The following is a 14,771-nucleotide window of genomic DNA, read 5'->3' as shown; positions in this document are numbered from 1 at the left end:
AAGAGTGTGGTAGTCCTAAACAAGAGAAATCATGCAAACTAGACTAGGTTTTAGTGCTAAATACCCTACTATATAAGTATAATTTATGTAAATATTGAAGAAAAGTATTCAGAAGGAGTAGTACATGTAAGGATTTGATATAAAATTCTTATATCTTACCATTTATTTTCTTTAAATGAATGTCAGAATATATTGAGACTTATATTTAGAAAACTTAGGGACAAAGAATTCTACATTCATGTGAAAAGAGCCTTTTTTCACAAATGGGATGTACAGTATCTAACCAGTAATTATCTACCCCCGCTTTCTATTTTTGCCAACATCTATGTAGAAATAAAAGCTGTCTCCCCTACAAATCTCCTTTCTTTTCACACACAGCCAGAACCAAAACACAAGAAACCAGCCATTTCACTAGTTACTCCTGTCAACCACAGAACCAAAAATGCTCAGTTAAAGTGCCATTCTCAAAATGTAAGAACATTTAAAAATATGAAATGTATTCAATATATATGGTTTAAACTTATTTTATTTGATTTACTTAGATAGATTATAAAGAACTAGGATTTGGTTCCATTACTGAAATTTCGGTAATCATAACTTCATTATTCTTTTTCATAGTCAATAGAATAATAGAATTTTTGTTACTCTTAAAAGTCTTTATGGTTGAATTTGTTTTAACTAATTTATTTTTTAATAGACTTACTGGTAATAGACCTTTAATTTAATCACTCTTAAGAAATTTGAAATTGAGAAACAGGTTGTAGTAGGTTAGGAACAGAAAGGCCAGCCTGGACACATAAGTTGTAAGAAACAGGAGTCTAGGATGATATCATTGTTGATTTGTATGTCCCTCCCTCATGGTATAACCCCTGTTTTCACTGTATTTGATGTTGGTATAATTTGTGGAGGGGAAGGGAAAAATAACAATTGTTTAAATAGGGATACAAGTGGAGACATTGCAACAATGAGATGTACAAGATGTTTTTTTGTTGTTGTTCTTGTTGTTTTGTTTATTTATTTTGAAAATACTGTACATGAGCAAGGTAATGAGTACATTTCTTATCAAGCCTTCTTGCCTCCTCCTTTGTTTTCCCTTCCCATCCCTTCCCATCTCCCAATCGCCCACTGGACCCCCTACCTTTCCCCCCCCCCCGCCCCTGCCAAAGTCATAAAGTTCGTTTTTCAACATAACATCTCATAGTCTTGTATATCTCATTGTTGCAATGGGTCCACCTGTATCCCTATTTAAACAATTTGCTTTTTCCCTTCCCCTCCACAAATTATACCAACATCAAATACAGTGAAGGCAGGGGTTATACCATTGGGGAGGTACATACAAAGCAACAAAGAAATTATCTTATAAATAAATTAGAAACAATAGCAAGAAAGAAAAAAATATTTGAGTCCTTAACTCGGGGTTCATTTCACCTAACATCAACTTATCTGACCATTTCAGCTTGACTCAGACATATACTAGTTATTGCAAATAAGGGAAACCATGGGACCTTTGTTTCTTTGGGCTTGGCTTACTTCACTTAATATAATTTTTTCCAAGTCTTTCCATTTCCTAACAAATGGGACAATGTTATTCTTTCTGATGGAGGCATAGAATTCCATTGTGTTTATATATCACATTTTCTTGATCCATTCATCTACTGAGGGACATCTGGGTTGGTTCCATCTCTTAACTATAGTAAATAATGTTGCAATAAACATAGTTGTGCTGGTAGCTTTAGTATGTTATTGTTTGTGATCATTTGGGTAAATTCCAAAAGTGGGATTGCTGGGTCATAGGGGAGCTCTAGGTGGAGTCTTTTGAGGAATCTCCATATGACTTTCCAAAGTGGTTGAACAAGTTTACATTCCCACCAACAATGCAGTAGGGTTCCCATCCATGCACATCCCCTCCAGAGTCTGTTGTTATTAGAGTTCTTGATTATAGCCATTCTAACTGGGGCGAGGTAGTATCTCAATATTGTTTTGATTTGAGATAATGCAAGGTATAAACTTCAATGGTTCCGAATTTGGACAAGTTTGCTTTGTGACCTAAAATGTGTTCTATTTTGGAAAATGTTCCGTGTGCTGCTGAGAAAAATGTGTGTTCTGATGCTGCTGGATGAAATATTTGGTAGATGCCTGTTGAATCTAGTTGATCTATGCAGTTGTTTAGATCTGTGGTTTTCTGTTGATTTTTTGTCAAATTGATCTATCTGGTGGGGATAGTGGTGTGTTAAATTCCCCAACAATTAATGTTTTTGGATCTATGTGAGATTTGAGAGAAAGTAGTGTTTCTTGGATAAAATTGAGTGCTCCGTTGTTTGGTGAATAGATATTTACAATTGTAATATCCTCTTGAAGGAGAGATCCCTTAATTAGTATGTAGCAACCTTCTTTATCTCTTCTCACTAATTTTAATTTAAAGTCTATTTTATCTGGTATTAGGATTGCAACTACCACCTGTTTATGGGGGCTGTTTGCTTGATAGATCTTGTTCTAGCCTTTCACTTTGAAAATGTGTTTGTTTTTATGGGCAAGGTGTCACTCCTGAAAGCAGCAGATAGAAGGACCTTGCTTTTTAATCCAACAAGATAGTCTATGTCGCTTAATTGGAGAGTTAAGTCCATTAATGTTGAGAGTTAGGACTGAGAGGTGTTTGGGAATTCCTGCCATGTTATCCACCTTCTTGGGGACTGTGACAATTGGGTTCTTCCTATGGTTCTTAGATTCTCAGTTTGGATGTGCTTTCTTGGCCTTTATTGTGGTCTTGTTAGTTTGCTATGCATAGGACATCTTTAAGTATCTTTTACAGGGCTGGTTTGGTGGAGATATAATGTTTCAGTTTTTCTTTGCTTTGGCAGATTTTTATTTGAACTTCGGTTATGAAGGAGAGTTTAGCTAGGTACAGTATTCTTGGTTGATAGTTTGTTGTCTTTAGGGAATGGCATACATCATTCCAGGCTCTTCTTGCTTTAATTGTCTCTGCTGAGAAATCTGAGGTGATTCTAATTGGTTTTCCTTTATTGGTGATTGATCTTTTCTCCTTGATAGCTTTAAGGAACTTTTCCTTGGTCTGAATTGATCCTGTGTGGATTATAATGTGAAGGTGGGATGTCCTGTTCTGGTCTGGTCTTTTGGGGGTTTTAAAAGCTTCTTGTATCTGAATAGGCCTATCTTTTTGCATGTTTGGGAAGTTCTCTGCTAGGATCCTGTTAAACAAATTTCCTAGACCATTAACTTCTGTTTCTAGGTGTTCCTCTATACCCATTATCCTCAGATTAGGCCTTCTGATGGTTTCTTCCAAATGTTGAATAAATCTATCATATTTCTTGGATTTGTCTTGGATAGTTGCATGTTCTTTCTCTATAATATCTAGGCTGTCTTCAGTCCCCAAGATTCAGTTTTCTGCATGGTCTAACCTACTGTCAAAACTTTATACTTTGTTTTTTTATCTCTTTTACTTCTAATTGTTTGGCTTTGATGGCTTCAAATTCTTTGTTGGAAGTCTGTTTTAGATCTTGTATGAGCTTCTTTACTTCCTTAATTTGGTGATCAGTGTTTAGTCTCAAATCACTTAGTTGATTGGTTATGGTTTCCTTGGACTCCCATTCCTTCTGTCAGTTTCCATTCAGCATTCCTTTTGTGGTCTCCCTGAATTCTTTCGGCTCTTTGTTTATAGATTCCATGAATGCCTCTATTGATCTTTGTCTATTCTCACCCTACTCTCCCAATTCCTGTGTTACTCTTTGATTCGCTTCCTCACGTTCACACAATTCCTGTAATCCTCTTCGACTGTTCTAAGCCTGCTCAAGCAATTCCTTTATTTCTGACTGCTCACAAGATTCCTATGTTAGTTTTTGGTTTGCCTCCTCTTGCTCCCTATCACACTCACAGAGTCCTTTGCAGGTTTTGAATCTTTTCATTCACCATGTTTACCAGTAGTGTTTGTAGAGCTTTTAGGGAACTCTCCTCTTGATTATTCATTAACTGCTCTGTGATCTGTTTATCATGAGTGGGAGTTGAGATACCCGGACTTGCCATTTTTCTTGTGTTTTTTTCCGGCTTGTTCTGTCCATTTGGTATGAAACTAACACCAATTGTGTGCTAGAACACTATTTTAAGACAAGCATCAACCAGAGTTCTGTAGTTGCACAGTCAAAATGGTGGTAGATACCATCTAGTTCATCAGATATAATCTATTCAACATCAAACAACTATGGATTAATGGGCTAAGAACAGCAAAGAAGAATTGGCAAACCAGAAATTATTAGGTTTAGGGAGAAATGTGGGGAAAAATAGGGTTAGAATAATGTGGAGAGGTAAAAGTACAGTAAATTTAACCAAGTCTTAGTCTCAGAGAGGGAAATGGATTGGACAGAATGATAAGAGTGAGATTAGAAAACACAAAAACAAAAACAAAAACAAAACAAGAAAAATGGTAAAAAATAAATTTAAAAAGTGAAACACTTAAAAATTATGTAAGTATAAAAATGATACTGAGAGAAGAAAAGGATAGGATGAGAGGAGGGGAGGAATAGAAAGACATGAAAAACTAAAAAATAAAAATTCTTAAAAGTAGTTACTTGAAAATTATATAGTTATAAAGAGATAATACTGCTATTAAAGAAATTAAGTTTAATAGGTTGTGAATTGAGTAATAAATTTCTGGATAAAGTATGTACACAATGGGGGATAAAGTCTAGTTATCGGCAATGGGTGTATATCTGGGGATGAGCAGAATAGCAATTAAGTCACTCAAAAAAAAAAAAAAGAAAGAGAAAAATAATGAAAAGAATTAAAAAAAGGACCAAAAGGTCAAAAAAGATTTTTTACAAAGTGCACACACACACACACACAGCTAAAATAAAAATTATGGGAGAAAAATAAAGATTAATAGAAAACAATTTTTTTTTAAAAATAAAAATTTCAAAAAAGGTACAAAAAAAAGTTCTTTGATTTATTTTTGGGAGGGGGGAAATGAGAAGATCCTGTATCTCTCCTGTGTCCCTAGTCTCTTGGTGGAGTCTCTGGTCTGGTTGTGGTGTTTGGTTTTCCTGTGGCTTGATTGGTTTCTTAAATCAGTTTGTTTGAGCAGGTAGAAAAATTTTCTGCACTACCCAGGATTTTGTGATTCTCCTCCCAGGCTAGTTCAGTGGGAGGGAGATCTGCTTTGAGTATTCCAAAAGAAGGAGATGGCTATTTCCTCTAGCTTGGAGTTACTGTGATGGGGCTAGGTTGTGGGTAGGGTTGAGGTCTATCAGCAATCAGTAGCTTTTCACTGAGAGGTTAACTCCTGAGACACTCACAGAGCCCAGCCTGGAGCCATTCTCAGGATTTATGTTTACTGAATTTCAATCGTTTGTCTAGGCTGCTGTAGTGAGGGGCAGCCTCTGGCTCTGTTTACCCAGTGAAGAAAGTCACTCCTCCGGGGGGCAGAGGAACCCCTGCCTGGACTGGGTGACTTTTTCCTGGGTGGAGCTGAGCCTGGCAAGTCAGGTCAGGTTCCTGTAACCTGCTAAAGGACTCTTTTGTTTTCTTCCAAGGCCTGAGTTGGAGCTAGCTCCTCAGCAGGGCCTTTGTCAGTATCAAAAATGTAGATCTCCCATAGTAGGGGAGGAGTGGCCTTCCCACCTCTGCTCCCTCAGAAGGAATGAGGGTGTCAGGGTTCTACTCATGCCAGAGTCTTGGTTCCTGGGTCGTCTCTCATCTGTGATCTGCAGGTAAAGATACCTGCTCCTTGTCAGTTCTTTCTGGTGTTGAGTAGAAGCTGCTCCCCCACCCCATCTGGTGCCATTGTCCCAGACTCTCTCTGTCGCTATGGCAGCTATGGCCACTGCCACTGCCACAGCTGCCACAGCTACCGGCAAGTGCTCAAATCTGTCTCTTTTCCTGGATTTTCCCTCTCTGGCCAAACTCTCTGTACTGTGATGGCACACTTGGCATAATTCTCTAGCCTAGGACTGTTCACTGGAACACTAGAATTTCTTTCTATGTGAGAGCTTGTTTAGCCTCCAGTTTCTTTTCTGCCATCTTCCTCTGAAAACCAAGATGTACAAGATGTCATGTCGGAAAATGAACTATAGAACTTTGGCATGGGGGGTATGGTTGGGACGGGAGGGCGGAGAGGGTAAGGGGAAACAAAGGAGGAGGCAACAAATGCTTGAAAGGAAATGTACTAGAAGTGAAGTTGTAGTAAGAACAGAACCTGCTTTGAGTGAAAAGGCCAAGTAAGATTGCAAGGCCCTAAGTTTAAGCCTCACTACACCAATGTGTGCACGCACTCATGTGCGCACGTGCACACACACACAGACACACAGACACACAGAATGGAAGTATTACAATGTTCTGCCAACACAATTAGGAGATTCTGTAAAGTGTTCTCTGAAACTGATGATGTTGGAAAAAGGTGATTTATTTCAACCTTGAAAGAGTTAGACACACTGACGAATAGCAGAAAAACATATTTAAAAAGTCAGTGTTAATAGTTTCTTTAAAGACTTAAGACAACATGGAATTCTAAAACATGAGTGACTACCAAATGCAAAAATGAATAATATCCAAGAAAGACCAAAATTAAACATAAGTTTGGAATATGAACCAAATGATTATCTTAGAGATAGAAAAAATGGAGATTAGTAGATGTTTAAAAGATAATATATGGAGATTTTAAAGGCCAAAAACAGTTTCTATGAATTCCTCAATATCCCCTTTATTTTTTCTTTAACTTGTCTAAAGGAAGCATTTTTAATTTTTTATTATTAAGTAGTTGTATAAGGAGGTTACAGTTGCATAAATCAAGTTATGAATACAATGAATCTTGATCAATGTTACTCCCTCCATCTTTCAAGATTATTTCTCCTCCTATCTCTACCCTCAAGTTATGTAGTTCAGTTTTCACAACTCATCGTCTAAATTCTCTGTGTATTCCTATGAGAATCTCAACGTATAGTCTCAGAGCTATAGTAAAATATTAGCCTTGGGTATATAATAAAAAGACTACTCAAATCATACCATAAACACAAAGGCCCTTGCTAGTGCAAAAGGCTTTACTGAATGAAGACAGAATTAGTTAGATTCATGGGAGAACACTAGCATGAAGCAAATGCACTCTACTTCACAATTTCATTTAGTGACATGGGATGTCATTAAGCGGAGTGATTATCATGATTCCTCAGGAGTACAGACAGCAGGAAAGAGCTGTAATCTTCGAATGGAGAACTGGCAAGTTGGAACGTATGTGTAATAAGCAGATCCTAAATGCTGGACTTGTAAGCAAAATGCAAACACTAAACAAAGATGAATAAGAAACTTGGAGCACCCTTTCCCTGATTTGACAAGACAAAGACTCATGTATATGTATAAGTCATATCAGGCTTCCCCGGAGCTCCTTCTCCCTGTGATTGCAATCCAGAAATTTTCTTTATGTAGCTTGACTATCATATTGTTTAACTGTTCAAATCACAGTGGTGAGGAAGATAGAATATGGAGAATCCCAACTGCTCTCTACTGATTCTAAATTATTTCCATTGACAAGCTGGGACTCCAAACAGCTCCTACCAACCCCAAATGCCCTGTTAGTAGAGCCTAGAAAACTTTAGCTTTCTGTGTGCACAGGAACAGGAAAATTGAAAATGATTTGGTAAAAGCAAAATTGAAATTACTTTTATGATCAAAGAAATTCCAGTGATTTGAAGGGGCATTTAGTACAAACAAATGATTGCAAGTTACTGCCCTGTTAGTAGCAAGGACTGTTCTAAAATAAGGATGTCACCATGTATAGGCTGAAGCTCATTCTATGTAAAGTGATCCAGTTAGGTTAGGTAGCTCGTGCCTCATTTCCAACAATGGATTATTGAAGAACTGCAGTGGAAGAGGCACTTTCTGATCCAAAAAACAAAGGAAGATGTAAGTTCCTGAATCATGGCTAGAACATGGAATTGAGTCTTAATCTCTGCAACAAGAATGAAATCTTATTTAGGCTCCAGTGCCTCCTAGCTACTCAGAAGGCTGACATCTGAAGATTGCTTTTCAAAGCCAGCTCAGATTGACTAGGATAGTCCATGAGACTCATCTCCAATAAACTACTCACAAAAGCCCAGAAGTGATGCTGTACCTCAAGTCCTACAGTTCTGTGAGCACAAAGAGGCTCAGAAACATTGCCCAGGCCCAGAGTTCAAGCTCCAAGACCAGAAAAAAAAGGAAGAAAGAAAGAAAGAAACAAAGAAAAAAATTAAATCTTGAGATTCATAACAATGTAAGGACATTGCTAATACAAGCTTTAAGAGTCAGGTTACAGCTGTGATACTAGTGTATCTACTGCATACTGTCACTTTGGGGGCATTTTATTGTTGTAACTATCAATAATAGGGCAATTTAATTTTTTTCTTCTATAATTCTTTTACCACTTAGTATCAAGAGCTGCCAGCAGGGCATAATGGTTCACCCCTGTCAGCTATTCCAGAGGCAGAATGAGCAGAGAGATTCAAGCCAACCTGGGCAAAATGAGCAAGACTCTATCTAAAAAAATGCAGATAGAGACATTGTTCACCTGTAGAATAGGATGAATGTCCTATCCTGTGTTTAAGCCCCACTACTATATAAAGGATTAGAGGCCAGGCTTAAAAGATACAGAGCTGGTACATACAAGGTCTTGGTTTCAACCACAATTCCTGCCAAAAAATAATAGTAAAATTCGAAAATCCAAAATAATATTTCTTTTAGGATGAAACAGATACAAATTCCCTGGTTAGAATAATTATCAAAGACAAAAGAAAATCACAAGGACCATGTTCACACTTCTGCAAATTACTTCCTCTATAAAAGCAATGATGCTCTAGCCAACATTCTGGCGTAGCCAGACCACTATGCTCCACCATTCAGAAAGAAAGGAAGGAAAAATATCATGTATATTTGAACAAAGCAAATGTGAATGTGAAGTATATATGTTTGTGTATTTCTGTGTTTATGTGTGTGTGTGTGTGTGTGTGTGTGTGTGTGTGTGTGTGTGTGTGTGTGCATGTGTGTGCTAGTACTGGAGCACCAACCAAGGCTTGTGTTCTACCACATGAGCCATACTAGCTGTGAAGTCATGTCTGTAAATATAAAATCCATAAGTTTTTTTTGGGGGGGGTCCTTTTTTAATTTTTTAATTTTTATTGTGAAAATACTGTACAGAGGGGTTACAATTACATGGACAAGATAATGAGTACATTTCTTATCAACCATTGTAGCCTCCTCCTTTGTTTCCCCTTCCCATCCCTTCCCATCCTCCCCCTGCTCTCCCACCCAATCCTCCCCCCCCCCACCAAAGTTGTAAATTTGTTTTTCCACATAACGATCTGTACATCTCATTGTTGCAATGGGTCCACCTGTATCCCTATTTAAACAATTTGTTTTTTCCCTTCCCTCCACAAATTATACCAACCTCAAATACAGTGAAAGCAGGGGTTATACCGTGGGGGAGGGACATACAAAGCAACAAAGAAATAATCTTATAAATGTGTTAGACACAATCACCTGAAAGAAAAAAAAACATTTGAATACATAACGTAGGGTTCATTTCCCTAACATCAACTTATCTGACCTTTTCTGCTCGACTCAGACATATAGTAGTTATTGCAAATAAGGGAAACCTTGGGACCTAGGTTTCTTTGGGCTGGGCTTACTTCACTTAATATAATTTTTTCCAAGTCTTTCCATTTCCTAACAAATGGAGCAATGTCATTCTTTCTGATGGAGGCATAGAATTCCATTGTGTATATATACCACATTTTCTTGATCCATTCATCTACTGAGGGGCATCTGGGTTGGTTCCATATCTTAGCTATGGTAAATAATGCTGCAATGAACATAGTCATGCTGGTAGCTTTAGTGTAGCCTTGTTTGTGATCATTTGGGTAAATGCCCAAAAGTGGGATTGCTGGGTCATAGGGGAGCTCTGAAAACATTACAGGATAGAATAGGAGAAACCCTAGGATTCCTTGGCACAGGCCGAAATTTTCTTAATAGAGACTCAGAAACAACAAATCTAAGAAAGGTTGGACAAATGGGATTGCATGAAATTGCAGAGCTTCTGTATGGCAAAGGACATAGCTAGCAAGATTAATAGAAAGCCCATGGATTGGGAGAAGATCTTCACTAGTCTTACAGACAAGTGTCTCATATCTAAAATATACCTGGAACTCAAAAAATTAAACCCCCCAACAACAAATCTTCAAAGAAACAACTGCCCAATAAATAAGTGGGCTAAAGACTTAAAGAGAAACTTCTCTGAAGAGGAAAGAAGGATGGCCAATAGACACATGAAGAAATGCACAACCTCCCTAGCCATAAAAGAAATGCAAATCAAAACAATATTAAGATACCACTTCACCCCAGTTAGAATGGCTATAATCAAGAACTCTAATAACAACAGATGCTGGAGGGGATGTGGACAGAAGGGAACCTTACTGCATTGTTGTTGGGAGTGTAAACTTGTTCAACCACTTTGGAAAGCAGTATGGCATTTCCTCAAAAAAATCCATAAGCTTTAGGCCTCACCAATCCATGGTTACAATTTTTTTAGGCACTATGTGATCATGGGTGTGGCCTATATTGACACACAGGTAGCTGAACTCAGAGGATCCTTCAGAATACAGGGGGGATTTTCAGTGTTTCTTGACAAACATCTGAAATAAATTCCAGATTTCTCTTCACCATCCCTGTCTTTTCCCTGCCAAAGAGATTTGTGAGTTCACAACAGTCATGTGTCACTGTCCCCTGGTCTTTCTCTGCATGAGAAAGCTCTCCACTAGCCTGACTTACTTGAAGAATGTTTCAGACTTAATTTCCCATAGTTCAGATGATTCCTAACTATGACTTTGTTCGGTTTATTGACATATTCAACCGTTCTAAGTTACAGTTTTGTGATTCATTACAAACACTACAGCTAAAGTCAAGATACAGCACACTTACTTCAATAAAGATTCTCTTATACTCAATGTCCTCCTCCTACCTGCCCCTCATAACAATTGGTGTGTGTTCTGTCTCAATCCTTTGGTTATTTGAAACATTATGAATTAGGTAAGTGTCCCTCATTGGAAGCCAGGGTGACATTATTTTATCAGAGAAAAAATAAAACCTTAGGGAAAGCTTTTTAAATCCCTGATTGGTATTGAGGGACATCAGTCACTTCCTTTTCTGTTCTTTACTCATAGCCTGAATCTAATTCTCTATTTCCCTCCCCCCCAAAACCAGCTATCATGTCTTGTATGTTTAAAAGCAATGGCGCCAACTAACCATAGACTGGAATCCCCATAAACCTCTTCTTTTCAAATCAGGCAAGGAGGTTTCATTTTGGTGAGTCCATATATGCAAACAATGTACTTAGATTAGACTCATTTTCTCTGTCTCCCTCATTCCTCCTGCTACTTCTCAAACCAATCTCAACAAGCTTCATTGTTTGATTTTCACAGGTGCATAAAGTATTTTGGCCACATTTATCTCCGTCACCTTCTCCATTCATTCTTTTCCCTTTTGCTTGTACCCACACCTCAGACAAGACCTGTTTTACATTCCTGTCACTCTTCATTTTTCTGGTGCATGCTAATTGTTCAAAGGGTTTTCACCATGGTATTTGATACATAACACCACTGGGTGCATTCAGGGTGTTATGACTCTAGGCAACATAACATGCACATACAGTGCTTTAATCAGGTTGATACCCTCATTTACTTCCACTTTTCCTATGCCCACTATCCCTACAGTTCAATAACTTTGATTCTTCATTCACAGGTACAATGTGTTTCCACATTATTCATCTACCTTCTCATCCCCAAGTATAAAGTCCACAATTATGAAATACAGGTATATGACATTCCTGCATGTGCTTATGTATGTTTTTCTTTTATATGTCACAATTGTAAATGTTCATGTTATGTATGTGTTTACCTATGTGTTTATCTTATATAGCATCCAGATTTGAGAGAAAAATAGTACTTTTGCCTCTGTGAACCTGATTTACTTCATTAGACATAACAATCTCCAATTTTATCTATTTTCCTGTAAATAACATTACTTCTTTCTTCTTTATGACTGAATAAACCAGTTTTTCATTTTGTTAAAGTTAAATTGAATTACTGATTTGTTTTCTTCTATGAATGACAGCCTTTATGTCATTTTTAGGAACTCATTACCTAACTTTGCATCGAAGAGATTATCTCTTGTTTTCTTCTATAAGATTTATGGCTTTATATTTTTGCATTTAACTTATGATCTAATTAGAGTTCATGTTTAGATAAGATACATCATAGTGTTTTTTGTCCTTTTGTTTTATTTTGTGTTTCTCTACTGATATTCAGATGTGCCATATAATTTTTGAAGATATTGCTCTTTATTGACTTGCACTTGATTTGCAATTTTATCAAGATGCAGTTTGATACAAATATGTAGATCTTTTCTATAATTTTATATTGCATTTAGTTATGCAATTAACTATCACAAAATCAGGTAGTATAAGTTCTCATGATTTAATATTTTAATATATCTTTCTGGGTTAATTTAATTTATTTACCTTTTCATATTCCTTTTAGCATGAATTTAACTATGAACATAAAAAATATCTGAGATTTGTACATACAGGCCTATTTTTACCCCTAGTATTCTTTTATACTGAGTACTGATTTTCTCTTCATTTCTTGACCAAAGCTATTATAAGTTTTAGTTATCTTTTCAGAGTATTTGCTTCATTTTTTTCAACTGTTTATCTGTTTTTAATTTTGTTGACCTATATTTTAATAATCCATTCTCCATGTAAAAATTAGATTGTTAATAAAAATGTATTTTCTTATGTAATCATTTGATGGTCAAAATTTCCTCTAACCATTCCCTTATTACACCCCACAGATTTTAATGTATTCTTTTCAATTTCACCCCACAAAATATTTGAGACACTATCTCTCAATAACCAGAAAATGCTCAAGTGGTAGAGTATAAGCTATGAGCAAGCAAGAAGAGCAAAAGCAAAAAGCAGTGAATTTAAGCCTTGGTATTGACCAAAAAATATAAAAGTGCATTACTCCAAGAATAATTATATCTTATATTTATTGTATTATCGTCAGTAATATTTCTTATTCCTCTCCTCCAAAATTTCTGTTGTACATTTAATATTTTTATTCTGTGATAAGTCTTACAACCCCTTTTCTATTCTTTTTGCTTTAAAAATGTTTTTGCCCCTTTAGGGAAATACAAAATAAGAAAAGCTATATTTGCTTTAATTTGATCAGTTCTGGAGCTCTTCAGTGATTTGCTTGATTCTAGGCTGTGTTTTTTTATAATGTCTCTACATGAAAGAATGTCTTAAAATATCTTTCAGTGAACAATGACAGAAAAAATTCATCTTTTATTTGAACAGTCTTTACCTTCATATTCTGCATTTTAATTTGCAAATATCTTTTGACTGTGTCCTCTGTCTTTTTGGATATGTAGTTCAGTATATTTTATTATTTGGGGAAAATTATCAGTTTTTAATGTATTGTAATGTTGCTTTCCTTTGCATTTTTTTTCTCTTTTCTCTTTTGGGGATAACAACTACTCATATGGAAGACTGTAATGTTTTCCATATCTCACAGAAACTCAGTTTCTGATTTTTTAACCTATTCTTTCTGTACTTCAAATTGCTTAAGCCCTGTTTTCTTATCTTTTAAGTTTACTCATTTTTTCCTCTGTGGTACTAATCCTCTTGTGAAGCCCAATGAAGGAAGTACTCATCTTATTTATTTATTTATTTATTTATTTTGCATTTCAATCTTAAACCCTTTTATAGTTCCCAATTCTATTTAAATCTTTCATTTCTGTGGACTCATAAAATCCCTTCTCACTAGAATCTTGAATGCATCTAACACACATTTCTAGTTTCTTAATATACCAAACACATGAGTTATCTCTGAAATATTTCACCTGTCTCCTGGCAGTGAAATTTTCCTTCCTTGCCATTTTTTTCTCACAAATGTTGATTGAATACTAGATGTACTGTGTGAGTGTATTTGTGAAACACAAAGTATTTAGATCAGTGAATATTAATAGAAATATTATGTGCGCTTAGAAATAGGCATTATGTTCACTCAGAACATTAATGGGTAAAGTCAAGGTCATCAAAGGTTGACCTAGATTTGGGTTTTGATATTGTTGTTGGTTATAATTTAGATAATGGACTTAAATGTTGAAGGCTTCAATCCTGGCTACCAGCATTGTTGAGAAGTGGCTAGCTCATGAGGCCACTAAGTAGAAGAACAAGCCTTGAGGAGATGGGTCCCAGCTGAATTAGGTGGGTCACTTAGAGAGTGGTTCTGTCCCTGGACCTTTCCTCTTTCTCTCTCTGCTTTCTGGCTGCCATGAAGTAAGCAGCTTTGTTCTAGACCATGCTCCCTATTATGGTTTTCAGCTTTGCCTCAGTGGCACAATGCAACTTAATAGACAGAAACCTCTGACTCTATGTGCAAGACAGTCTTCCTTCATTAAAATATTAATATTAGTATCACAAAGAAAGAAATCTGGCTAATGTACTGTGGTTACTACCAATACTCCACAAACTTTTTTCTTTTTTGGTCCGGTCGTGGGGCCTGAACTCTGGGCCTGGGCACTGTCCCTCAGCTCTTCAGCTCAAGGCTAGCGCTCTACCACTTGAGCCACAGCGCCACTTCCGGATTTTTTCTTTTTGCTTATGTGGTGCTGAGGAATCGAACCCAGGGCCTCAGGCATGCAAGGCAAGTGCTCTACCACTGAGCCACATTCCCAGC

Source organism: Dipodomys merriami, unplaced genomic scaffold, assembly GCF_024711535.1.
Source record: "Dipodomys merriami isolate MVZ:Mamm:240054 unplaced genomic scaffold, mDipMer1.0.p SCAF_9, whole genome shotgun sequence".
NCBI classification, from domain to species: Eukaryota; Metazoa; Chordata; class Mammalia; order Rodentia; family Heteromyidae; genus Dipodomys; species Dipodomys merriami.
This window is presented reverse-complemented; position numbering follows the sequence as displayed.